This window comes from Girardinichthys multiradiatus, chromosome 1, assembly GCF_021462225.1.
Source record: "Girardinichthys multiradiatus isolate DD_20200921_A chromosome 1, DD_fGirMul_XY1, whole genome shotgun sequence".
Classification (NCBI taxonomy): Eukaryota; Metazoa; Chordata; class Actinopteri; order Cyprinodontiformes; family Goodeidae; genus Girardinichthys; species Girardinichthys multiradiatus.
The window spans coordinates 16651999-16679275 of NC_061794.1; the positions used below are offsets into that span (position 1 = coordinate 16651999).

Genomic DNA, 27277 nt, shown 5'->3' on the forward strand with positions numbered 1-27277 from the left:
TTTTGCAGATTGTCTAACAACAACTTAGAAATACAATTTAGGAATATTGACAGAGATGAAGCTGTTGTTTTAGCAATATTTACATAAAAGCATGGGGAATAATAAAGACTGATGCTGGTTATTAAGTATGAAAAGAGGGCAACTCTGTAAAGTAATGTCAAGACTGTTTTTTTGGGGCAGAAATACTGCAAATTTTGTGTGTGTAATCTCAGATTATAACTATATGGGGAATCCTTTGTCAGATTTTCACATGTTTGCATATTTGCGAATATTAGGAATGCTGTTTATTTTGGGCTCAGAGGTCTACTAATTTTTATGGAGAAATGAATGAAGCTGTGGATTTGTAAGGAGTGATCACTTTCACTGTACTGCAAACACAATTGATTAAAAGGATATGAGGCAAATGCAGAAACTATATAGAAGCTAAAATAATAAACCATACATTTTTACCTGGCAGAGTCAACTGCTTTTACTGGCCAAGTATCTACAGAAATGTTGTCTGACCGACCATTGTAATGTGTTTGCTGCTAGAATGACACAGTTCATGAAGGATTTTGAGGGGAATGATCTTGATGACTCCAGTAACTTGTAAAACAGTCATCTTGTCATGTACTTAAAATAAAGCAGAATTTATGTTACAAGCTGCTTAAATGCTATTGCCAACACACAGACCTTTTCTCAAATCAAAGTTGTTTTTCTTTAATGTGCCTTTAAAGAAGCTTTCTTTTGCACGTATTGGGTTTAGCTTTAATACACAGCTTCCTCAATACTACAGGCTCCTCCGCTGTCAGTGATCAAAGCCTTAGAGACCAACTAAGCTCCAGAAAACAAAACAAGAGCAATATTTCTTGCTTTGAAGGCCTGATTATTGTTCTGTTTGCCTTCTGTTTGTGACAGAGAGGTTGCTTGGAAATGTGTGTGACCTGCTATCCCTTTGACACAGTTTTTTTTCTTTTAAACAGGGGCTTCACATGCTGAGATGTCAGCTGATAAATATTCACTTTGTTGTCATTTTGCATGACAAAATAAAGAAAATATTGTGTGTAGGGAAAGCACAGCGAAAGTGAACAAAAGAGTGATCAGAATGAGAGTGATAAATGAGTTTGTGTGATCGTTACGGGGGAGCGAGTGATGGTGGCAGGATGAATAAGAAAGTAAACAATAGTTTTAGTAAAGAAGTGAGTGTATACATGAGGTGACTAGTAGAGTCATTTAGCTGATTTATCAAATAGCAGAGTGAGTGAGACTTGGAACAGATAATGATCCACTGACTTTCTAAAAACATATGATTTTATTTGTAAAAAAGAAATGAAAATGAAGGAGAGTGCGGATCAAACACAGAAGGGACAAATTTGTTGGCACTTCAGGTAAAGATGTGTATAAAGCCTTAAAATAAATGTATCCTTTTTAGCAGTAGCATAATCTCACACTGAATATAAAGCAAAACAAGAAAACATTAATTTGTGTCAATTTATCCAGTGAAAAAATCAACATTAGGAAATTGAGAAATCACTGGTGGAATGATAATTTGTACAACCCATTTTGACAATAAAACAGCACTCAGTCTGGTGCTGTGAAGGATATCAGCAGTTTTCTATAAAACATTTTCTGGCATTTTAAACCAGAGGTCAGGACTTCAACAAACATAGAATTCTAAAAATCCACTTTAGAAATCAACTAAATGACACAAAATGATAATGGTAACGTATTTCTACTTACGAATAGGTAACAAAAATATATTGGCTGCTGGTCGTGTCTGTGATATCATTATACTCATTTAACTCATTTAGTAGTCTTGGTAGTTGACTCATCTGATAGTCGGGGTCACGAGTCTCTTCCACTGATACTTTGTGGGTCAGAAGCTGAAATGTTAGGGAAACACCTTAATAAGCAGTTCCTGATGCAATTTCCGGGCACTCTGGACGAGAAAAAAAGGCACACCACATCACAGATCCTCCCCCATAATTATCAGCAGCCATGAGGGGCTTTATCGCATACTTCTTTCTTGTTTCACAACAAACACATAACAAATGTTTGTTTCCAAAAAGTTAGGTCTCCTCTAACTAAAAAACATGGTTCCGGTAGAGTTTAGCAAACACAAAATCTTCATGGTGATGGTAGGACAGAAAAAGCTTTTTCTCAGCATTAGCAGTTAGAGCATCTTATGGCTTTTGTGGAGACTTGGTGACCTCAAGATGCAACTCTTTGCTGCACCTCCATGACAGGCACCTGCACTGTGCCTCTGGCAAGATAAATATGGTTCCTCATCCAGCCTAGTGACCAGCGTCTAAACAACATGGGCCTTTGTGTCACATCATATTTATACCCCAGGGAGTTATGGATTATTTAATTAAAGGTTCCTGGAAACTCTCATCATTAAAAAAAAGTATAGATTTAGAAAGTTTCAATATTTATTTTAATTATTATGGACAATAATAATTGTTAAACTAAGGATTTTGTTATAAACACTTATTTCTTAACATGGAATTTATTCTCCAGTGAATACAATTAGTAAAATTAAAGGTTGGTTTTTTCAAACATTTTCAGTCTGAATTTATGCTACTGCAATGAAATAGATTTATTTTTTTTCTTGTACTTCTTAGAATCAAGCAATTCCAATATGTGTAATGTGTGTAATATCTTAAAATCTTTTACTTGCTTTTGTCAACCTTTGTCTCTTTCTGCCTCTTCGGGTTTCCATCTGGCTCAGATGAGCCACACATAGATCCATTTCTAATTTCAGTCTGTTTCTCCATGAAGTCATTACACCCTCCCTCACCCTTTCTATTCCTCCACTCCTTCTCTGTCGCTCCAAGATGTGACAGTTATGAGATTATAATGAAACAACAGTCAGCCAGAGTCAGAGCTGGAGCAAAGCTGTCACTTCCATTGTTTGCCGTGTTATCTGTGTCTTCATGTTGACTCCCCACCCACCACTCACTTCCTCTTTCTCTTTCTATCGTTCATTGCATTTATAGACCTGAACTTCTCTCTTTTAACCTTTTTATCACTTATGTTTCTTCCTGGGCAGGAGGCAACTCCTTAAACCTGTTATGCATCTTGAGAATGGGGGAATATTCCTTTTAAAACTGGTACATGTCTGGACCAAGTGTCCGGAACTTCCTGGTGCTCTGTACCTTGCTCCTAACTTCTTCTAGGAGAACCCAGCACAACCATGGTCTGTCGAGGAGGGGTCTTTTACATTGAACTGCTTCTCAATGTGGACAGCAAGGATTTTTAGGCTGTCTGTTGCAAGGTGGAAAATTCTGATTTATCTTTATCCCCAGAAGAAACTTTTACCAGTGTCTTTTAGGTAATAGTTTACAAAAGCAACTCTAAACAAATTGGGTTTTTAATCTTGATTTAAAAGAACTCAGGGATTAAGCATTTTTGCAGTTTTCTGGAAGTTTGTTCCAGATTAGTGGAGCATAAGCGCTGAATGCTGCTTCTCCATGTTTGGTTCTGGTTCTGAGGATGTAGAGTAGACTTGAAGAATGGTCTGGAAGCTTGATACAACAGCAATAGATCTTTAATGTATTTTGGTGGTAAGCCATTCAGTGATTTATAAACTAAGTATTTTAAAGTCTATTTTCTGAGACACAAGGAGCCAGTGTAAGGACTTTATAACTGTCCTCTACTTTCTTAGTTCTAGTGAGGATGGGGCCAGCAGCATTCTGGACCAGCTGCAGCTGTCTGATTGACTTTTTAGGCAGACCTGTGAAGACACTATTGCAGTAATCAATTTGACTAAAGATAACTGGATGATTTTTCCAAGATCTTGCTGGGACATTAGTCCTTTAATCCTGGAAATGTTCTTCTGGTGATAGAAAGCTGCCTTAGTGATTGTCTTTATGTGTCTCTGAAGGTTCAGGTCTGAGTCCACAACTACAACCAGACTTTGGGCCTGATCAGTAGTTTTTAGCTGTAGTAACTGAAGCTCTGTGCTGACTCTTGATGACTCCTCCTTTGATCCAAAAATAATTACTTCAGTTTTGTTTTAATTCAGCTGAAGAAAATTATGGCACATCCATGCATTGATTTGGTCACTGCATCTACCCAACGCTCGAATAGGTTCATAGTCTCCTGGTGACATTGTAATGTAGAGCTGTGTGTTATCTTCATAGCTATGGCAACTTATCTTGTTGTTTGTTGTGATCTGAGGGGGAGCAGGTAAATATTGCATAGGAGGGGCCCCAAGATGGAACCTTGGTGAACCCCACATGTGATTTTTGTCAACTTTGATGTAAAGTTACCTACTGACACAAAAATGTCCCTGTCCTTCAAGTAAGACTCAAACCAGCCAAATGATGTACCAGAAAGCCCGACCCAGTTCTCCAGTCATTCTAGTAATATACTGTGATCAACAGGGTCAAATGTAGAGCAGAAGTCCAATAATACCCACACAGTGGTTCTTCCACAGTCTGCATTTATCCAGATGTCATTGAACACCTTGACAAGGGCAGTCTTGGTGGGCCCTGACTCTAATTTGTTAATGTGAACAACACTGCAAGGGAATAATGGTTTGATTTCCAAATGCAAAAATGTGAAAATAAAACACATTTTGAGCACCTTTGTCATTTCAAGAGCAGGAAAGGACATGTGAGATGTACACCCTTTGAAGAACCTGTTCCCATTGGATTGATCTAGTTGCATTGGTTAGCACATTTTGCAGCTTATAGAACAGTGAGAGTTATAGTAAAAATGCTCATTGTGCAACCCCAGAGGTAGTTCATCCTCTTTTTTTATCATTAATTCTTGTTTTATTTCAGAGCATTTTAATGCTTAATTGAATCCATTGTTCTGTCAGTGATAAATTAACAGCACAGGATCAGCAGAGTTCTGCACTTTACTGTCAAAGCATCACCACCTGTGTCTGCTGAATGCCATCAAAGACTGTTTTTGCAGTCGAACAAGTTTTTATTTTCCTTGTTAGTAAACATCTCATGTATCTGTTTTTATTCATAATTTCTGTTAAATGCCCTTTTCTCTGATCATAGTTTTAATTACTTAACAGTGACTCTATTCACTATCCTTTTGCTGCTTTGTAGGCATCAGTTATTTTAGTTTTTTAGATTTTCACTGCCTAAATCCATGACTGCTGGTTGTTGCAAAGATTTGAGATGTGAGAAAATGTATAAAACATAGACAATTGCATCACTGTATTTTTATGAGTATTTCTAATGCCAAAAAAATAACCACTTTTCTCTTTATTGCTTGCTGTTTGAATCTCTTCAAACCCTCTCTCCTCTGATTATTCCTCTTTCCCTCAGCCTCTGCCTGTAATCCTCTCATGCAGTAACTCTTGCAGGATGTTTGTTTCCAACTACATATTCTTTCAACACCCTGTTCCTTCTTTTCTATCTCCTCACTGCATTTCTCCGTTTTCTGTTCTCTTATTTCTCTGCTTACAATACTTCCTCCCTCTGTGTATGTCTATGTTGTGTACTGTGTAGTGTTGCGTATTCGATGTATTTGCACACATGGCCATTCTTTATTTATTTGTGTGTTTCTGAACAGTGTTTTCCTGTTGCAGATAGATGTTTCTGTGTGTATAGGTTTTTGTGCATTGCTTGCATTTGTGTATTCTCAGGTGGCTCTGGATCGCACTTGAGGGTGTATTCATATCTTCTCGATGAATAATATCTGCACATGCCAGAGAGCTGGGACTGCTCTCCTCCCTTTTTGCCCTTCGTGCTTTTCTCAAGAGCTTCCCTTTGCACTTTTCTCCCTCTGTTTCTCTCTTTGCCTGTGTTGTCTGTCCACTTTCCTACTCTAAATCTCCTCTCTTTGTTTTCTTTTTGACAGTTTGTGTCTGACTATTGATTCTAAGGGGAATCCTTTTATTTGTTGTGCAAAAAACCACAGTTTATGTTCATACAAACACACACATGGAGCTGGCTTTAGGGTCGGCTGGTTTAAGCCATAATGAGACCGCTTGGCCCCCAAAACAGCAGCTACTCAAGGTGCCCTTGAGCAAAGTACCCCTCACCAGCTCTAGTGGCCAACAGCAGAGTATGCGGTTGGTTGTACTGGCAAACTCCCAGTTGTGACTGTGGGTAGCAGTCTGAATGTAGAGCAGGGCTTTGTTGGAGGAAGAAACTTGTGCCTAAGTAGACGCCTCTGGGTGAATGAAGGTTAAGGCAAAGTCAGTGTGGTGTTAACATATTGGAGAGACTTTTTCTGTCAGCCTTTGTCTCAGAAGACATTAAGACATGACACAGAAGTGAATAGTAGAGCAAATGGCTGCCTAGACCCGTTTAGCTTCCTTAGTTTAACAGGTCATGATGGTTTTGTGCAAACCTACTCAGTTACATTGTTTAACCTTCTATTAATGTCATTATTTTCCTAACAGAAACTAAAGTATATAACTAAATATGTGCAGCACTCTTTTTGGTTTGATTTTCAGTACCTGCATAAGATTAGTTTGAGGGCCAGATGAAGGAAAACAATAAATTAAAGCTGATTCTCTGGAGCTCTATATTCATGTTAGGCAGTCAGGGTTTCCCAATCCTTTTGGTGATTCAAAACAATGGTGAAGAGGTAGAACCAGCAGCTATTAAAAGTATTCATCCCCCTTGAACTTTTCCATTTTGTGTCCCATTACAACCACAAATGTCAATGTATTCCATTGGGAAATGTAGTGCCTAATTGTCAGGTGGGAGCAAACTGATCCATGAACATTTTTTCCTAATAAAAATCTGAAACAAATTTACCAATTCATTCATTCATTTAGCTCTAATGGATTTAGGTTTAGACTTGGACTGGACCATTCTAACACATACATATGCTTCCATCTAAACTATTGCATTGTAGATCTGGCTGAATATTTAGGGTTGTTGTCCTGCTGGATGGTGAACCTCTGCCACAGTGTCAGACAATTTTGCAGCCTCTAACAGGTTTTCTTCCTTTATTGTCCTGTTTTTAACTTCTTGGAGGAAAGTATTCTTGCAGCATGGTGCTCTTATTTTGTAGTGGGAATATTGTGTTCAGGCAAATGTGCAATGTTAGTTTTCCACAACACATAAGATGTACAGCAGAACGTTCAATTTTGTTTTCATTTGATGATAATACCTTCTTTAACAATGGAGATGCTTTTGCAAATCTCCAATGAAGACTGGGTTTGCGGAGGAAACAGTTAATAGATTGCCTGTTAACAGACGCTTCCACTTCAGCCATGCTTCAGCTCTTCCAGAGTTACAATGGGCCTATTGGCTGCTTCTCTGAGTAACACTGTCCTTGCCATGCCTGTCAGGTTAGGTGGATGGCCATGTCTTGGCTGGCTTGCAGTTGTGACCTACATTTCCATGAAGGATTGAACAGTGCTATGTGAGATGTTCAAAGCTTGGGATATTGTTTTATAACCTAATTCTGCTTTAAACTTTTCCATAACCCTCTCCCCGTTCTTTCTGCTGTGCTTTTTGGTCTTAATGATGCTGTTCGTTCATAAAGGTTCTCTACCAACCCACTGAGGCCTTCACAGGACACAGCTGGATTTATACTGACACTAAATTACACACAGGTGAACTGATAGAGCAGATGACTTCCGAACAAATTTGATGGCTGTAGAGTTTATTTGGAGTGTGAGAGAAAATGGGACCGAATTACAAATGCATGCCACCATTTAAAATATTTTTGTGGAATTTTGAAAACCACTGTCTGTCACAGAAAATCCCAGTGAAATACTGATATGATATAATTAATAAAATAACTTTTCAAGGGGAATGAATACCTTTGGAATACATTGTACAATCACAAATTATTTTCTCACAAAAGAATATTTTAACTGGCCTCAAACTCTTTGTAATATTTACTTTGATGATGTAACCCTTTAAAAGCCATTGATGCTTAATATGTTGCAAATAAAAAAGGGATTAAGTAATATGCCATTTTTAATCATGTCTAAAATTTAATCAAACATTTAAGTGATTTAGTTAAACTTGTTTAATGCAAAACAATGTAAGTATATTAAATTCCCTCAAATAAAGATTAGTGTAAGGGTTAAACACAAGAAATAAAGCAACGAGCTGAGAAGTAAATACAATTTTTGATGGGCCTGGTTTTGACATGCCTATTATTGCCGATTATTTACCACATTACCTGGCTAAATAGGAACAAACGTATGTGTTTTAGTCACACTCACTGTGAAGTGATTTCCTTTCCAACCCCCCAAAGCGTTCAGACACTTAACAGCAAATCCTTCACATGTAAAACACGTACCAGTGCACAGAGCCATATGCTCCATTTTTCTTCACATTATTTCCGTCAGGCTTCAGACTCAGATACACAGCCAGGCCGCTGTGTGACCTCGATGTAGTAGTAGATTTGACCAAGCTTTCACACTCTTAGGAAGTGTGCATGTGGTGTTTCTGATGTTTTATTATGTGAATATAGTATTTTTTTACATTGACTTCACTGCCCAGATTTGAAATATGAAGCTTCTGGATCTTGAATACACATGTGCAGAAGATGTAGCATTCTGTGAACCATCCAGTGCTTGTTTTAAAAACTGATTATGCAACTTTTTTTCACCCTGACTTGAGTTTAAAGGCATCTTTATGCTATTTATTCCAAGAGCTCAGATGTTGCTGGAAAAATACAAGCACATTGCATAGTATTGCCTGCCTGGATACAGATCAGTACACAATAAATACACTTACAATACATTTAGGTTAATGCATTGAAGGTAACCTAACCTATATCCTCTGGTTGAGTACTCTGACTGTTCTTGTGTAATGTGGGTCAGCTTAGAGAGGTCAGATCCCAAGTGAATATGCTTTTATTCTAGAGACCATCTGAGACAGCAATGTGCTTTTTTTTCTTTTTATTAATAGGGGAAGGAAAAATGAGTTGAGATTAAAATTTTTCAGTACCGATTGTGGCTTCTCGTTGTCATCTTCTGCTTTATCTGGGACGGGTTGCGGGGGCAGCAGACTCAGTAGAGACACCCAGACTTCCCTCTGCCCAGACACCTCCTCCAGCTCCTTTGTGGGGAGCCCAAGGCGTTCCCAGGCCAGCCGAGAGACATAGTCCCTCCAGCATGTCCTGGGCCGTCCCCTGGGCCTCCTCCCGGTTGGACATGACTAGAACACCTCCCGAACACCTCCCAGAGTGGACCAAACACCTGCTCCGCTTGTACAAAGACCGGATGGCCCCTAATAAAGGGGCCCTGACTTGTTACTCCTGGCGCACCCCCCACAGGGCACCACGAGGGACACAGTCGAATGCCTTCTCCAGGTCCACAAAACACATGTGGATCGGTTGGGCAAACTCCAATGAACCCTCAAGTACCCTGCAGAGGGTGTAGATAGAGCTGGTCCAGTGTTCCACGGCCGGGACAAAAACCACACTGCTCCTCCTGAAGCCGAGGTTCGACAATTGGCCGAGCTCTCTTCTCCAATACCCTGGCCTAGGCCTTACCAGAGAAGCTGAGGAGTGTGTTCCCCCTATAGTTGGAACACACCCTCCTTATGAAGGGGAACCACCACCCCAGTCTGCCTGTCCAGAGGCACAGTGCCTGACTCCCACGCAAATTTGAAGAGGCGTGTCAACCATGACAGCCCCACAACATCCACAGATTTGAGGTGGCCCTGCCACCGTGGAGCTTTTTAACCACCTTGGTGACTCCAGCCAGGGTGATGAAAGAGTCCAACCCTGAGTCCCCAGCCTCTGCTTCTACCAGGGAATGCGTGATGGCAGGATTGAGGAGATCCTCGAAGAACTCCTTCCACCACCTGATAATGTCCCCAGTTGAGGTCAGGAGCTTCCCACCCCCACTGTAAACAGTGTTGGCAAAGCACTGCTTCCCCCTCCTGAGGCGCCGGACAGTTTGCCAGAATTGCTTCAAGGCCAACCGGTAGTTCTTCTCCATGGCCTCACCGAACTCCTCCCAGGCCCGAGTTTGTGCCTGTGCCACAGCCTGGGCCGCGGCACGCTTGGCTTCTATGGTACACATCAGCTGTCTCAGGAGTCCCACAAGCCAACCACAGCCAATAGGACTCATTCTTCAGCTTGAAATCATCCCTTACTACCACCGGATTCGGGGATGGCCACCGCGACAGGCACCGCAGACCTTACAACGTGTCCCCGGACCAAAGGCACAGGGATGCGACCCTCTCATCCACTGGGGTAAACCCCAACACGAGACAGCTGAGCTGGGGGGGGTAAAAAGCAAACCCACCCCAGCTCACCGCCTCTCCCCACGGGCCACTCCAGAGTAAAAGAGAGTCCAGCCTCTCTCGAGGAGCTGGGTTCCATAGCCCCTGCTGTGCATGGAGGCGACCCCGACTACTTCTAGTCGATATCTCTCGACCTCCCCCCAGTAGGGTGACATTCCTGCATCCAGCATCTGTAGATTGGACCGTCAAGGTCTCTACCTTTCGTCCGCTGCCTGATCCTCTTTGCACCGGTCCCTTATGGTTCCCCTTGCAGGTGGCGGGCTCAGTGGACGTTTGGCTTTGCGTCTCTCATTCAGACGTGGCCCGGCTGGGTCCCGCGAGGAGCAACCCAACCACCAGGCACTCTTTGATGAGTCCCGACCCTAGGCCTGGCTTCATGATGAGACCCCGGCTTCGCTGTACCGGGCAACATCACATGCCTCGATTGTGTAGCCTTCATGAAGGTGTCTTGAACCACTCTTTGTCTGACCCGTCCCCCGGAGCCTGTTTGCCATGGGATACCCTACCAGGGGCATTTAGGCCCCAGACAGCATAGACTCTAGGATCATTTGAGCACTCAAACCCCTCCACCACGTTAAGGTGGCGATTCAAGAATGGGTTTCTAAAACGTCTAAAATCTTTTAAAATTAATGTCACACCAGTTTCTTCAACTTCTCCAGTCCATGTTGTCGAGGTGCCTTGGGCAAGACACTGAATCCACTGATGAATCTGTGTTTATAAAAGACGATAAGCATTATGCAAAGGATAAAATGCTCGGCTGCGTGGGTGCAGCTTTTACTGGAAAGAGCTTTGAGTGGCCGATAACATGATAACCTCCATTTACATCTGTCTCCTTTTTTTCCCCTCTTGTTGATGTCAGTGATAAGAAATGCTTCCTTTTCTGCAGCCCATCTACAGCCTTTAGCGATCTATTAGATTGTAGTGTTTTGTATCAACAATCATGGCATTTGAAAACACAGAAAATAGGAGAAGACAAGACACTCAAACACAGCAGTAGATGTCATGAAGCAGTATGAATGTCATGTTAGGATGAAAACATGTTTGATCCCTGAACCCAGAGGAAGCTAGTTTCACCTCCAAAGCAGTGTTAGAAAATAGGAATACTAGACAAGTTCATAATGGTTAACAATCTACCTGCTATAGTGCTATGATTTGCTTCTTGTCATATCTAACCTACGGTCATGGGAAATACGTAGGACATCCAATAAAATATTTGGTTCTATATGAAAAAATGTAACTTTTTCAACTCTGGAAAAGTAGGCTATACTGCCAGTCAAAAGTTTAAACACATCTCTGTTATTCAATGGCTTTTCCTTATTTTTATTACCTTGTGCCTTGTAGATACATCATGAAGGCAATAAAACCACAAAGCAAAAGTATATAGAATTATCTAACAAACAAAATGTTGTGAAATAATAAAAACATATTTTATATTTTAGATTCTTCATAATAGCCCTTTTTGCTTAGATGACTACTTTGCACAGTCTCAGCATTCTCTCAATTAGCTTCATGAAGTCATCACCTTAAATGGTTTTCCATAAATATAAAGACAATTCCCTGAATGAGGAGGTGTGTCCAAACGTTTGACTAGTAATGTATATACTTTAATTGCACTTCAATAATAAAGGTACCATGTTTTACTCAAAAGATAAATTTGTGTTTTAACTGAAATAACTACAGTGATTAGCTTCTTGTAGGCATGTACCAGTCTATGACATCACCCTAAGGAAATCTTCCCCCACACATAACCTTCAATTGTCAGATGTTTGACTGGTTTCTTGCATGTACAACCCATTTTAGGTCAGCTCACATCGTCTCAATGATATCAAGATCTGAACTTTGTCTGAGTTCATGACATTCCCAGTCCTTTGTTGATTTACTGGTAGATTTTTGGTCATGGTGCTGGTACCAGTTCTGCTTCAGTTTTATTTTTTTTACAGGGTGTCTCACATTTTCCTCAAGCTTTCTCTGATACATGGTATAATTCATGGTGGATTCTATGAAGGTGAGCTGGCCAGGTCCTGCTGCAGCAAAGCATCTCCAAACCACGACACTTCGAGCATACAGCTGGAAAACTGTATTCCAGAAAAAAGAACTCCATACATTCAAAGAACATTATTCCAGTAGTCCTGGACTTTGTCTACACCAAACTAAATGTCTGCAAACTTTGTCTGGCCTTTATAATTTCAGCAATAAAGACAATCTATGGACATCTTCAATGAAAGCTAAATGTGTGCAGTTTCCTTCCAATTGTACAGCCATACACTTTCTTAACATTAGTGGCAAATGCCTGCCCTTGGTCCCTTAAGGACATTTTAAGATTTGTTTTAGACTTTTTTTAGCATCTCACGGTCTGCTTTCGGGACAACCTTGCTTGGACAGCCAGACCTATGTTTGTCAGCAGTTGTTTTGAAAGTTCTTCACTTACTATTTTCCATACATTGATACTGACAATTTCAGTTTCATTTGGGACCTCTTTAAATCCCTTACTTGACTCATATACTACTACAGTCGTCTTTCTGAAAGCCTCAGACATCTGTTTACTATCATTTAAACAATCTGGAGCACTTCAAACTAAGTGTCTGAGGTGTGGAACAGTCAAACCTACTTTAAAATACTGAGTAATAATCTTCTAGTCATGGTCACATCTGTGTGATTTAAGCCATTTTAAATGGGAATAAATGTATTCTAATGTAAAAATCACTAAATCACTAACCAGATTTTTTGTGAAGTTGAGTTTAAGCAGGTCAAACCCACTATTTTCCACTTTATTTCAATATTTTGACTTTAATCATGAAACAGAATTTTGACTTGTTTTCCCACGACTTTAACTTTATTCTTGAAATATAATTTTGATGTGATTCTTGATATTTGAACAAAAAAAGAAATACAAAACATTCCACCATCATTTTTTTTCTTACAAGCGACCCTAATACTTCTACATAGATATCCTTGTGTACGATAAATATATATATATATATCTATATACATATATATAGATATATCAATATTTGGTGTAACCACCCTTTGCCTTCAAAACAGCATCAGTTCTTCTAGGTAGACTTGCACACAGTTTTTGAAGGAACTCGGCTGGTAGGTTGTTTCAAACATCTTGGAGAACTAAGCACAGATCTTCTGTGGCTTTCTCACATCCTTCTGTCTTTTCATGTAACCCCAGACACACTCGATGATGTTGAGATCAGTGCTCTGTGGGGGCTATACCATCATTTCCAGCAAGTCTTGTTCTCCTTTACGCTGAAGATAGTTCTTAATGACTTTGGCTGTATGTTTGGGTTCGGTCACTTAGCATTTTGGAAATTGATAAAAATAAACAATCATCATTTATATTTCTGAAAGCATTCTTGGTTTCACCCAGTACTCACCTGTGTCACAGTTTTTTGCATTGTTTGGTTTATAGTTACACAACACAATCAACCAGAGAATTAAATCAGGCGTTTTAGGATGTGAGAGAAAAGGAAAAGGTAAGGTGAGATTATATATATATATATGTATAATCTGTGACACAGCAGAGTTTTCACATTGATCTGAATTTGTAAATAAAAAAAAATATCCGCATATCTTTTAGGCTTGTTACTTTAATTGCGGTGACACAACAGCAGACATACACCTCCGCTTCAGAATAATGTTTTAGAAACATGTAGGACTGTTTCTGAGACGGAATACAGGATTAGTGTATAGAAACACTAATCTAATTTCATGCTATGTCATTTAACCCGCTGCAGGCCAAAGATACGATCATTTGGTTATGTATGTTTAATAACATTGACCCATCATTTGTGTAATTGTTTGACTTTACATTAGCTCTACACGCAAAGTGGACTGTCTGTACAGTAGGCAAATATACTGAAAAAATTGTTTTTTTCCTGACTTATAGGATTTGCTCGCTACATTGTAATAAGGAGGCTTTATTCAGTATCTTCTGGAAGGTGCCCTGTACAAGAAAGGTTAGCTTGATGTGCGTCTTTCTCTCCAATACCAAAGCATGTTGAGTGACAGAATAATTTCTGGGAAGTTGTGATAAATATGGCAGCATTATTCTGCAGGGGACATACTGTGGCAGTGGATTCAGGCTGGGAATGGATGAATATTCTGACAGGAATAGTTTCTATAGAGATCAAGCGTAACAAATTCCTGCTCCCTGCTGAGAGCTTTGCAGTGAGGCCGGGGACCCTCTGCTACTGAAAGCTGCTCCTCACAACTTTTTAGTCATTTTCACATGAAAAAGCATTTATGCACAACAGGAAAATGACTACCTTTTTAACCTGGAGACACATATTTAAAACATGAGAGAGAAAGAATTTATAATAAGATTTTTTAATGATGAAGTGAATTCAAATGTTTCACATTAGTCATTGTCATATAGTGGAACAGACAGAATTGTATCTGCTCTAATTGAGTTCTGCTTTCATAATAGATTAAACTCAGGAAAAGGTTCTTATGGTCTGTGCTCTGCTTCTTTATCTTGACATTTATCTCCTGTTTGTTTCTCATTAGCGACCTTTCAAACACATGGCTGGATGGGTTTTAAATTACCAGAAAAGATCAAGTTTAGACAAGTAAAGTCTCAAAAAAAAAAAAATAACATATGCTTAAATGTAAAGATAATTACAAAGCAAAGAGTAAAATGTTGAGTAGAAAAGTGGAAATCCATGAGTGCATAAGCAATAATTGTGTCCGTCCCCATCTAAAGCCAGTGGTGAATAAGATGAGCCCATATTAACGAGTTTAAAGAAAGTCATATCATGCAACAGAAATGATGGAGCTTTGTCACAGAGCTGGCACTGTTGTCAATGAATCACTATCATATTAGCCTTATAATGTTAGTATTTTATTGTATCTAAGCAAATCTACAGCAGTGGGAAAGGAACCCAGACTCCCTCAGTGTTTTCTGCTAAACTCTGAGCCATTGAAGCTGCAAGTTCTTATTTTGGAAAGTGAAGTTAAGAAATTAGCTAAGAAATTTAAACTTTATTTTTATTATTTGGCATATTGGGAGTCAGAAAGTGGACCTTGTTGCTAATAGGTTTGTTCTCAGTCTTGCTTCTTGTTGATTTCATTGCTGTTGGTAAATATTTGGCTGCATAGTAATAGTTTTTGATAGCCATGTTTTACTGACTAAACCCGTACAGCTTTATGCACACGGGAGCAAGCTGAAACACCAGGTGTGATGCCTTGTTTATTCATGTTCCATAATCACTTTATCCTGTTGGGGGGTTTTGGGGGTTGTAAAGTCAGTACCAGTTGTCATTAACTTCAGAACCTCTGGTTGTATGTATACAGTATCAACATCGAGTACTATGCATAGAATATGTGTCTGACATCCCATGACCTTCTTTTTAAAACAAGAATGATGGTGATCCTATTGCTGACTGGCCTAATCTTGTAAACAGAAGCAAGCAGAATTAGCTTACAGTCTTCATTTCTCCTCAGAAATGACTCTGTTAATCACTTTTTGTGCTTTTAAATGATGGGGCTAACTGATTTTAGAAATTGTCATGACATCACACTACTGAGCAGCTGTTTACCGTTTCATACACAAACGTTTTAGACACACTTTCCCATTTAATAGTATACTTTATATTTATGAAGTCATCGAAACAGTGAATGAACACATATGGAATTATGTAGCAAACGAATGATTGTAAAATAACTTTAAATATGTTTTATATTTTAGATTCCTTAAAGTAGCCGCCCTTGGCTGACTGAAATAGTAACCTTTGGCCGTCTCTCCATGAACCTCTGGGAAGTTCTTTCAAGACTCTTTGGAAAACCATTTCAGGTGACCACCTTATGATGCTCATGGAGAGAATGCTAAGGGGCAAAGCAGTAATCAAAGCAAAGTGTGGCTATTTTCCTAAAATATAAAAATGTTTAGAGTTAATTTACACTTTTTGTTTACTACATAATTCCATGTGTGTTCATTCATTTTTGTTGCCTTGGTGAGAATCTACAATGTAAATAGTCATCAAAATAAGGAGACCAATCAAGTGAGAAAGTGTATCTAAAGCGTTTGACTGGTAGTGTATGTTAACTATTATAGTGGCAAGTTGACTCTAACCTCTTAACAAATCACAAGACATCAAGAAGATTGTCCTGCTAAAACTTGTTAGCAGGACAATGACCCTAAACATACAATCAGAGCTGCAATAGAATTGCATGATTTTCATCTTTTACAATGGTCTAGTCAAAGTCCAGGACTAAATCCAGTAAGATCTATGGCAAGACTTGAATATTGATATTAAGAGACAAACTGAGGGATTTTGCAAAGAGGAGTTTGCTATTTCTGTTTTTAGATGTACAAAGCTGATATTGGCATATTCCAAAAGAGTTTGAGCTGTAAATAAAACTGAACGGGTACGAAAACCTTTGCAAGGCACCATGTATATAACATATATAATAATATAATGAATAAAATAAATTTGTTGTCCACTTCTAAAGTCGTTGTTAAAGCTACACATTTTAAAGAATGCCGTGTAAACAGAGGCAGGTGCCGGTATGAGGACTGCTGCAGCTACAAACAGCTGCTACCCAGTGCTACATGTGCTCATTGGAGAGGTCACTGCAGATCTGTTTGAAACAACATACATCAGGGTTTGACTGCGACTCGAGCTGAAAACTTGAAATGGTCCAGTGATGTTGAATGTAACTGTTTGGATTAGTTCCATTTTCATTAAAAGGTAGTTTATACCATCATGTAGTTTATAAGCTGCTGCTGTGTATAGCTTTTCTAATTTTCTATTTTAAAGGAAAGAATATAATTAAACTCTGGATCTCAGGGGTGAAAAGGCTTTGACAAACAAACAACGCAGAAATCCGCTGTCAGGCCACTGCCTGAGTTTAGTTATAATGATGCATAATGCACGGTAATTGTTGTGTTAGTTTGCAGGCTTCAATGCTTGGTCTTCGTCTCTCTTTGGGCTATGCCTTCACTGAAGTGTTTCTTTCCATTGACAGTTCACACTTTCACACTCTTTAGGAGAGAAGTTGTTTTTTCCCTTTGGGGTGACTGTGCTTCAAGCAGCTGTTTATGAGCTGCATTAACAGCTGTGTTCAGAAGTGGCTGCTTTTGTTCAGCAGAAACTGCATCCATTTCTCTGACAGACCTGAGGGCAGCTTGGGATCGCCACTGGATTTGTTACACAAGTTTTGAAAATTCAACCCTTTTCCGTCTTTTGTTGGAACTTCTCGGGGACAGTGAGCAACAGAAGAGCAGCAGGGGGAAGACCAAACAATGCAAACGGGACAACACAGTGTGAAATGGGATTTAAAACCATGTGATTGTGAGTCCACAGGCTGTGAAGTAACGGGTTGAGGGCACTCAGACAGAGTCTAGTATGTTTGAGGGTAGAGCAGTGTAGCTTTTGTTCACTGTAAATCCGATTGTACTGTTTTTATTTATTTATTTTCTGGTTTTTGCGTGCAAGCTGCACTATCTTCCCGTTTGGTTTATTTCCTTTTAATCCCTCCTCATTATCGTTTTAGGAGTCCAAACCGTTACAGTCAGAACCCTTTACAGCAGCAGTGTTAATGTCATGAGTGAAGCATTACTGAAGCATGGAGGGATTTGAACTTCTAACCCTGGCAGTGTTTGCCTTTACAAGCTGAGCCACCATGACTGATAATAAAGAAACGGATTAATGGCAGTGTATGCCGTACAGTTCCTTTACATGGTTTGAATATGAGATTAAGTGTACAGCACGACCTTCTGTCACTTGAAACAGAAGACAGGTTTTTAACCTACAGTTTGAAAATAGGTGAAGCTTAAAAGCTGTAACTAAATGCACAGATCTCCAATGTTCTGTCCCACCTTTAAAACCAGTTGTGTCCTCTATTAGACCATTTATGTTATGTTTATGGTCATTGTCCTGCTGGAAGGAAGCCCCACTCTCATCACTCTAGGCTCCATTACCCTGCAGTTAGCTACTTCCATCCTCTCATCAACCCTAACCAGCTTCTCTGTCCTTCCTGAGGAACAGCATCTCCACAGCATGATGCTGCCACATAACATTTTGCATGCAGTTGAAATAGTTAAATCTTCTTCTCATCTGACGAGAGCACCGTCTTCCTATTTGCTGTGTCTCCTGTACAGCTTGTGGCAAACTGGAATTTGTATGGCTGTTTTCAACACTGATTTTCTTCTTGCCACTCTTTCATAAAGACCATTTTGTGGAGTGCATGACTAATTGCTGGTTTTGTTAACAGATTTTCCCACCTGAGCTGGGGATCTCCATAGTTCCTCCAGAGTAGGTGGGTTTGCAGCTTTGCCGCAGTTTTCTAAATTTAGATGATTTGAACAGTGTTTTTAGAGACAAGAGATTTTCAAAGCATAGAATTATGTTTTATAAAGTAACCCTGCTTTAAACTTCCCCATAAATGTATTTCTGACCTGTCTGCTGTGTTCCAAAGTCTTCCTGATCTTTCTCTGTCCTCTAATGTTCTCTAAAGGCCTCTGAGGCATTCACAGAGCAACTGTTCATACTGTGATGAAATTACACCTGTTTACTTACCTGTTAATTGGTAGCACAGAATTTTATTTGGGGTATCGAGGGGCGGATTACAAATTCACATCACACTTTCAGATTTGTATTTGTAGAAAAACGTGAAAACTGTATGGTTTTTCACATAAGATTCCAATAAAACCCAGTGAAGTTTGTAGTTGTAACATAAAATGTAAAAAAGGTCATATTCTCACAAGGCCATACTTTAATGTGTTTTTAAAACCTTAAAATATTTGCTTTAGATATTGAGGCATTTTGAAATCCTAAGTCACCTAAGTGGTATATCTCTCTTTCTTCCATTGGGGAAAAATGCCAGGGCTTATTTTTAATAACCCATCCCTCTGGCCTATGTTGACCATTTTTGAGGCTGTTTCCTGCCACTCCGTCTTTCTGCTGAACATACTATTTCCGTTTAGATTTTCTGGCAGCAGGCTGAGGATGCTCTGACATTCAAGAAGCTATGAGTGTGTTATTAGTCAGGCTACCTGGCACAGAGAGATAGCTCTGAACTCCCTCAGCCCTTTGAAACGCTGGGACTGCACTCCCCACAAAGCGTCTTATAGAGCCGATGCGCTGATCGGAGGTCGGCCTCACTTTCATGGCTTGCGCATCGGCTGAACCTCCGCATTGATTCTAAATCAGTGTGGTTATTCTTGGAGTTTCTTTGCGTGCCAAGCCCCAACTCTCCTCCCTCTGTGAAGTACAGACACATGCAAGTGGAAACGCCAGAAGGAAGCCCATAGGAGCTGTAAAAGCTTCCAAAAGTGTCTCTAAGTTGTTATTGGCAAAAGCTTTGTTTTTCCTTTAGTGCAAAAGATGTCAGAGCAACCTTCCATTTGTTCAGTTTTTAGTTTGAAGGTTATTAATGTTTCATCGTTTTTATGCACCCTAAAATGAATAGGCATGGAGATTGTCAGATGCATTAGTTATAACTTTATGGCTTGAAAAGAGGATTAGCTTTGCTCACCTCTCACCTAAAGCAATCCACATTTCCATGCGGTCTTTATACTCTTAGATAGATCTGATATAGTGTGGGCGAATTGTAAAGGTAGGGGTGGCAATTTATATAGAGGGGCTGATAAAAAGGCACATTTGCTTTTACTGTATGCGTCTGTTCTTTTGTGGGTTTCAGTATTGACCCTTTAGAATAAACTTGACACCAACTCTAAAAGGTTGGATTGATGTGAATTGGCAATAATATTGGCTTATCATACATTATAACATTTGGGCTGTGTTGGATAATTTCTGGACCATAGCAAAGGAAAGATTGTTTAAAGTACGACTGAGTGTTCAGTTTTGATTTAAACTAAAAAATAAAATGTGGCATGTGTCAAATGTAAACTGGTGTGTTTTGTTTTTTTAGTGACTTTCCATATTTGGACCATCACAGTCCAAAGAACCAAGGGCAGGAATAACATGTCAATATGTCAGCTAGCTGAGTTAACTGGAAAACGGCACCACATCGTTCTTGTATTAGTAGAATGCATTATAATCTGCAACCAACATAGAATTCAGTCCAGGTGTACCTAGCCCATGTATTGCTCTTATTTTTATGCTTTTCTAATTGTAAGTTGGAGCTTTAAATGTTCAAAAAGAGATGGTTAAACAGTAAGGCTCTTTATGAAAAGTGTGAAAATGCCCCTTAGTTTAGCACCAATAGGAAGCTTTAAAACAGATGCTACCTTTACCACTATTAGTGGCTAGCAGTTTGCCAGCTGTTGTATTCTCACAGTGATTACAAATCATTTCTTTCTTGTCTGTTATCAGTTTGTCTCTCTACCAAGTGCCCAAAATACTGACAATCTTCTGAAAGAGGTGAAGGCTACAGTGTTTTGTAATCAGGAGTTGTCATCCAACCTAATGAAAAATTTGTATTTATTGACTCCATCAGCACAAAAAAATAGACTAAAAACTGCTCTGTGGATCATTTGCAATAATACTGCACAATATATGAAATCAAAATCACCATTGCATTATTGGTGCATTCACACTCTGCATGCCAACAATATATATTTAGCCAACTGGATGGTCTTTAGCTGCCCTTGGTGCTCACAATTTGGATATTTTTAGAAGCCAGAGGTCACAGATGAATGGTCAGTAAAATGTGGATTTCTCATTGATATCATCATCACAATATGCATTCAGTGCTTTAAATACAAGCAATGTTTTGAGCTGTTTTGCAGATCATCAGATGACTTTGTTCTCTTTGAACCCACAGATTAGTGTTGCTCTCTGTGCCTTGTATTATGTCACTATGCTACATTAGTGCTACATCCTGCTTACTGTAGCCTGAGCTTACCTGCATTGTGCTATTTTTAGGATAAAGAATTTGCTGTGATACTGTGTCATCTGCGTTTACTCTCTCTTTGGGATTGCAGTCAAAAACAATGTGCTACACATGCCGTGGTGATGACATCGTCATTAACAACATCAAAACTGAAAGGAATACCCAAGGCTGAGCAGTCGTAGGCGAACTATTCCCCTGAACTATTTATAGTTCACATTTTCTTTGACTCTGTTTAGTCTTCCCTTTCTGTTAATAATTACTTCAGCTCTTATTTAACGTTTATGAGTCAGGACAAATGGATGGATGTCACGGGAAAAATACATGTGTTGTATAGATGTTGTGTAGACTTTAAGGAATCTAAAATATAAAAGATATTTAAAGTTATTTTACAATTTTTTGTCTGCTACATAATTCCATATGTGTTTATTCACAGTTCTGATGCTTTCAATGAGAATCTATGTACAATGTAAATAGTCATAAACATAAAGAAAGCCATTAAATGAGAAAGTGTGTCTAAAACCTTTGACCAGTAGTGTATATCTATAAGCAATTAAGAGAGACAAATTAACCTAAGATCACAGTCATGTTTTTGGACTGTGGGAGGAAGCTGAAGTATGCAGGGAGAAAACTCATGCATGCATTGGGAGAACATGCAAACTCTATGCTGAAAGTTCGCAGGCCAGCATTTGAACCTTTCTGCAGCAGTGCTACCAACTGCGCCTCTGTCCAGGCCAAGAAACCACCAGGAAAGCTGATATGAGTACTTTTGAGTGGCGATTTACATTTTTATCTTTTCATATAATTAGTTGAGTTGTCGAAATTTGCTGATTGAACACCATTCTTGTCCCCAGACATCCTCTGAGGGATTCCTGTGAGGCTGTTACTCAGATGAACATTTCCTCTATGTCTGGTAGTGGGATTGCTTTTTTGTTTTTCTGAAAACAAAGACATCGACTGCAGGATGCTATCATGCTTGCTGTGCATAAAACAACTTGACAAAATGAAAACATCAAGGCCTCAGAGTGTCTGTGGGAAGAATTTTATTGTGTTCTTGTAAAAGAAGATGAAAAAAACATACATTTACCGGCCACTTTATTAGGTACACCTTGGTAGTACCGGGTTGGACCCCTTTTGCCTTCAGAACTGTCTTAATCCTTCGTGGAATAGATTCAACAAGGTACTGGAAACATTCCTCAGAGAGTTTGGTCCATATTGACATGTTAGCATCACACAGATGCTGCAGATTTGTCGGCTGCACATCCATGATGTGAATCTCCCGTTCCACCACATCCCAAAGGTACTCTATTAGATTGAGATCTGGTGACTGTGGATGCCATTTGAGTCCAGTGAACTCATTGTCATGTTCAAGAAACCAGTCTGAGATGATTGGTGCTTTATGACATGGTGCGTTATCCTGCTGGAAGTAACCATCAGAAGATGGGTACACTGTGGTCATAAAGGGATGGACATGGTCAGCAACAATACTCAGGTAGGCTGTGGCGTTGACACGATTCTCAATTGGTACTAAGGGGCCCAAATTGTACCAAGAAAATATCCCCCACATCATTACACCACCACCACCAGCCTGAACCGTTGATACAAGGCAGGATGGATCCATGCTTTCATGTTGTTGATGCCAAATTCTGACCCCACCATCTGAATGTCGCAACAGAAATCGAGACTCATCAGACCAGGCAACGTTTTTCCAATCTTCTATTGTCCAATTTTGGTGGGCCTGTGCAGTCTTCTGCTGCTGTAGCCCATCCGCCTCAAGGTTTGACGTGTTGTGCGTTCAGAGATGCTCTTCTGCATGCCTTGGTTGTAACGAGTGGTTATTTGAGTTACTGTTGCCTTTCTATCACCTCAAACCAGTCTGGCCATTCTCCTGTGACCTCTAGCATCAACAAAGTATTTGCAACCACAGAATTGCTGCTCACTTGATATTTTCTCTTTTTTGGACCATTCTCTGTAAACCCTAGAGATGGTAGTGCGTGAAAATCCCAGTAGATCAGCAGTTTCTGAAATACTCAGACCAGCCCGTCTGGCATCAACAACCATGCCACGTTCAAAGTCACTTAAATCACCTTTCTTCCCCATTCTGATATATATATATATACGACAGCTCTCAGTAGCTCCAGTCTGTATGGTTACTCTCCTTATGTTAGATTAGCATTCTCCTTTGACTTTCTAAAGGAAATGATAATTATAGCCTTGTTTAATACTATCAAATAATGGACCAGTATAACATTATATTGGTATGATAACCTTGACTGAAAATACTACAGTATCTCTTATTTATTTAGAAATCTAAAACAAACATGTAATTTTAATACATAGACTGAAGCAAAAATATTGAATAAACCCAGTAATCTAGTAATAGTGTGTATTAGTAACAATAATGCAATGTTTTTCCAGTGTTACACCTCCCAGTGTATTGGATTAATAATACTGTATTATTATTGTATTGTATTTTGTTGTAAGCAAACAAAATGCTCTGTGTCAGCCAGCTGACCTGCAGTGTGCGGCATTAGGTGGGAAAGGGCTGCACAACTCTGGTATTAAACAGACCGGAACTTATAGGAAGGGGATGACAGGACATTTTATCAGTTTTGAAGCCATAACTTTTGAAACCACAGTGTACGGTAATAACTGGAAACCTGTTCGTAGTCTTGGGAACCTCTTTTAGGAACTCAGCTATATGAGGTAAAACCAGAGTTTAGTTAACAATTTTTAGGCTAAATTGTGTATTTAACACAGCATTTATTTAATGTAATTGTGTGCTGGTCCAGCAGATTATCCCAGCTTTTGTCACTGATCCCAATATCATTTTAATGACAGAGGAGGATCAGAATCAATTACTGGATTTTGTTTGCATTGGGATTCAGCCTAGTAATAAATAATTTGGAGTATTTAACGTTAGCAGAATAAACATTAATATGTTTGTATATGTATATTGATATAAGACCTTTTCTTGCTCTCGCTGTAAATGTATTATAAAAGTCATTTGGATTTGAATGTGTGTGTGTGTGTGTGTGTGTGCGTGTGTGTGTGTGTGCGTGTGTGTGTGTGTGTGTTGGAGGTCAGCAGGGAGTGAGGCTCCTCGTAATCCGGTAATCAAACCAGCTGCCACTGAACCCAACCCCCCACTTTTCTACCCTTGTGTTATTTCTCTCATCCTCCCTACATTTCGTCCTCCAGTTTCAGTGTTTCTGACCACTGTTTTCTAAATATTTTATTTATCAAGTCTTGGCCATCTTGTTTCTTTTTTTCCATCTTTGTTTTGACAGTTTCAGTCCACAGTAAAAGAGTAGAAGATTCGAATATAAGAGACCTTTTATTTTTAAAGTATTCTGTTTTTTATAATTGACATTTTCATATATGCGTCTGTTATTCTTTGTTAAAACCCCTCACTTTTTCCAGTCCTTCACTGCTGTATGCTTTCGCTTTTCCTGGTTTTTAATAAACCTCCTTTGCTGTCCTTCATCCTCTGTTGCCTCCCTGTCCTCCTGATCCTCTGTGTCCCTGTCTTCCTTTACCCCTCACCCTCCATCTATTTCTGTCAGGTTCCTCTCTTCCTTTCATCACTGTATTATGTGTTCTTGCTTCAGGACCTCTTTTATATTGCTTCCTTACTCCTTCAATCAAGATTTACTATCTTTTATTTGTTTGACTTTAACATCCAGTCACTACCACATGGTTAGAAATTGCCTCCTCCAGTCAGTAGGATCCCTTTGTCACAACAGATTGCTTTACAGCACACAATGCAGAGTGTTATGTATTCTGTATTGATGATGAGACACAGGTTGTGCCTGTGGAAAAGCTGGCTGTTGGTCAATAATTAAACAAAGAAATATGACTGGAAATGGAAGAGAAGAAACAATGAATTTGTAAATCTGTGTGACTTTCAACACAAGATATTTTATACAGTATATTTATGCTTTCATAAGAAATTAATGAATTTTATATTTACATTGTTATCCCTGGAACTGAACAATACTACGACCATTGTGTTGATTTTTTTTGCTTCAGGTCTTCCTCACTAAATTTTTTACAAACTTCAACTTGTCCAGAACACGGCTGCCCGGGTCATTACCAGAACCTCCTCCTTTGAACACATTGCTCCCATGCTTAAATATCTTCACTGGTCACACAAATATTGCTGTAATTTCAAGATTCTCTTTATCACTTTCATAGCTTTCCATAACTTGGCACTTCCTTACCTCACTGATATTTGCTATTACATGCCCTCCTGAACTCTTTGCTCTTCTTCCTACCTTCTTGGCATACTTCCTTCCAGTTTGACAAACATGCGGCCTAAGGTTTTCTCTCATGTAGCTCCCCGTCTTTGGAATACTCTTCCACAACACATCCATGATTCTAATTCTCTTATAATCCACTGGTTTAAGTTAGCCTATCTTGGATATAACTTTAGATGTTACTGTGCCAGTCATTATTTTGCTTTTATTGTTGTTTGTTCTTATATTGTTTTATTGCTTATATTTTTACTGTTCTTTAATCCTTTTTTCGTTCGGTGTCCTTGAGTACCTTGAAAAGAACCTTCAAATAAAATGAATTATTATTAAATAAATTATTATTAATAAAGCAGTGACTGGTTACCATAGAGAATGAACATGGCTGGTGAACAGACATTGCTAACTTGCTAATTAGTTGCCATAATTTCCTGGGCGGGCCAACCTGGTTCTCAGGCAGAGGGGAAATGTAGCAGGTGCTGCACCCCTCCAATATGTTGTGGGATCCCCAGGATGTGATAGAAGACTGTACTTGACATACACTGATAGACTAATATATCTACAAAGACCATTGCAATTATATATTATGTACATTATGGATATACTCATACGGGTCACTTCCTTAGGCATACCTATTAAATCTATAACTAAAAGGTACTCATTTAATCAAATGACAACAACTTAATGCCTTTAGGCATCTAGATGTTGTCGACATGACTTCAACTGACAACCATTTCTTAGATCTGATCAGTAAATGATAAAATATGAGGAAGTGCTCCTGGGATGTTCTCAGGAGAAAAATGCCTTTGTGATGTCATGGATCAGGAGAGAATGAGCAAACTAGATGGAAATGACAGAAAGGGAACAGATTCTCAAATAACCACTCAAAACAAATAAAAGTCCAAAGTTGCCTGGTCTAACAAGCCTTAAATTCAGCTGCAACATTCAGAAGGGAGAATCAGAATTTAGTGTAAACAACACTGAAGCATGGATCCATCCTTTTTCTGTCAGCAGTTAAACTGCTGCTGCTGTTGGTGGCGCGTAATGGTCTGGAGGATTTGGTTTAGGTTTTTGAAATAATACATGATCTATAAATGCAATGTTTATTGAAGTTATCCTTAACTGAATAAGCTCATTCAAAAATCTAAACTTGCTCTAGAAAACTAGCAAAAAATTAATTTTGTTTAATGTAACTCAACAGTTTAATTAAAATAGACTTGAGTGAGGGTTTTATGGTTGATGTTCTTTAGAAAGGCAGCCATCAGCAGAATGTTTACTTTGCCTGGAGAATCTTTCTCCATGAATGTTTGTCCCTGCAATGTATGATCATATATAAGTAAAGTACAGTGAGTATAGTTTTAGTGTGTTACAGTCTATGCATATTTTGCCTCTATATCTGTCCCACTGCCTCTTTTTCTTTTCTTTTCTCTTTAATATCCTGGTTCAGGTCATATTTCATGTGGTGTTCATCAAGGATCTGTCCTCAGCACTGATCTGTTTTCACTTTATATTTGGCTTTGAGGTCTATTCTTAACATACATTTTTCTTTTATTTCAAAGCAGATAACATACAAATATATTTGCCCAGATAACTACATTAAAAATTTGAAGTTTATTGAAACCTTTAGTGTTTAATGCTTTATTCCTCAGACTTTTTCAGAACCAAACAGAAAAAAACAGAGGTAATTGTTCTTCCATTCTGAAGAATAACTTGATTAAATAAGTACGGCCCATACCTTGGAAAGATTTGAAATACTAATAAAAACCTACTTCTTTTCACTGAGATTTGAGTCCAGTAATGCTTGGCATCATTTGTGTATATACTTCAAATCTTATTTTATTTGAACTGTTTTAGTTTTTTTCACTTTAATTAGATCTATTTGCTATATTTAAATATATGTTTTGTTTTATTATCATCTTATTGAACAGCAATTTGTTCTAACTTACATGGTTTAAACTTTTCTATCTCTTTTTGTTCTAAGCCTGTTGTAAGTCATCTGTATTGCCAACAAAAAACCCTAATGGATTCACCCTAATGGTTTTCCCT

General features: G+C 38.9%; 1 protein-coding gene across 2 annotated transcripts in view; it reads left to right on the plus strand.

Moving 5' to 3' along the window:
* celsr3 (cadherin, EGF LAG seven-pass G-type receptor 3) overlaps positions 1 to 27277 on the plus strand; it is a 148055-nt gene that overhangs the window by 6651 nt on the left and 114127 nt on the right. The window lies entirely within an intron of this gene.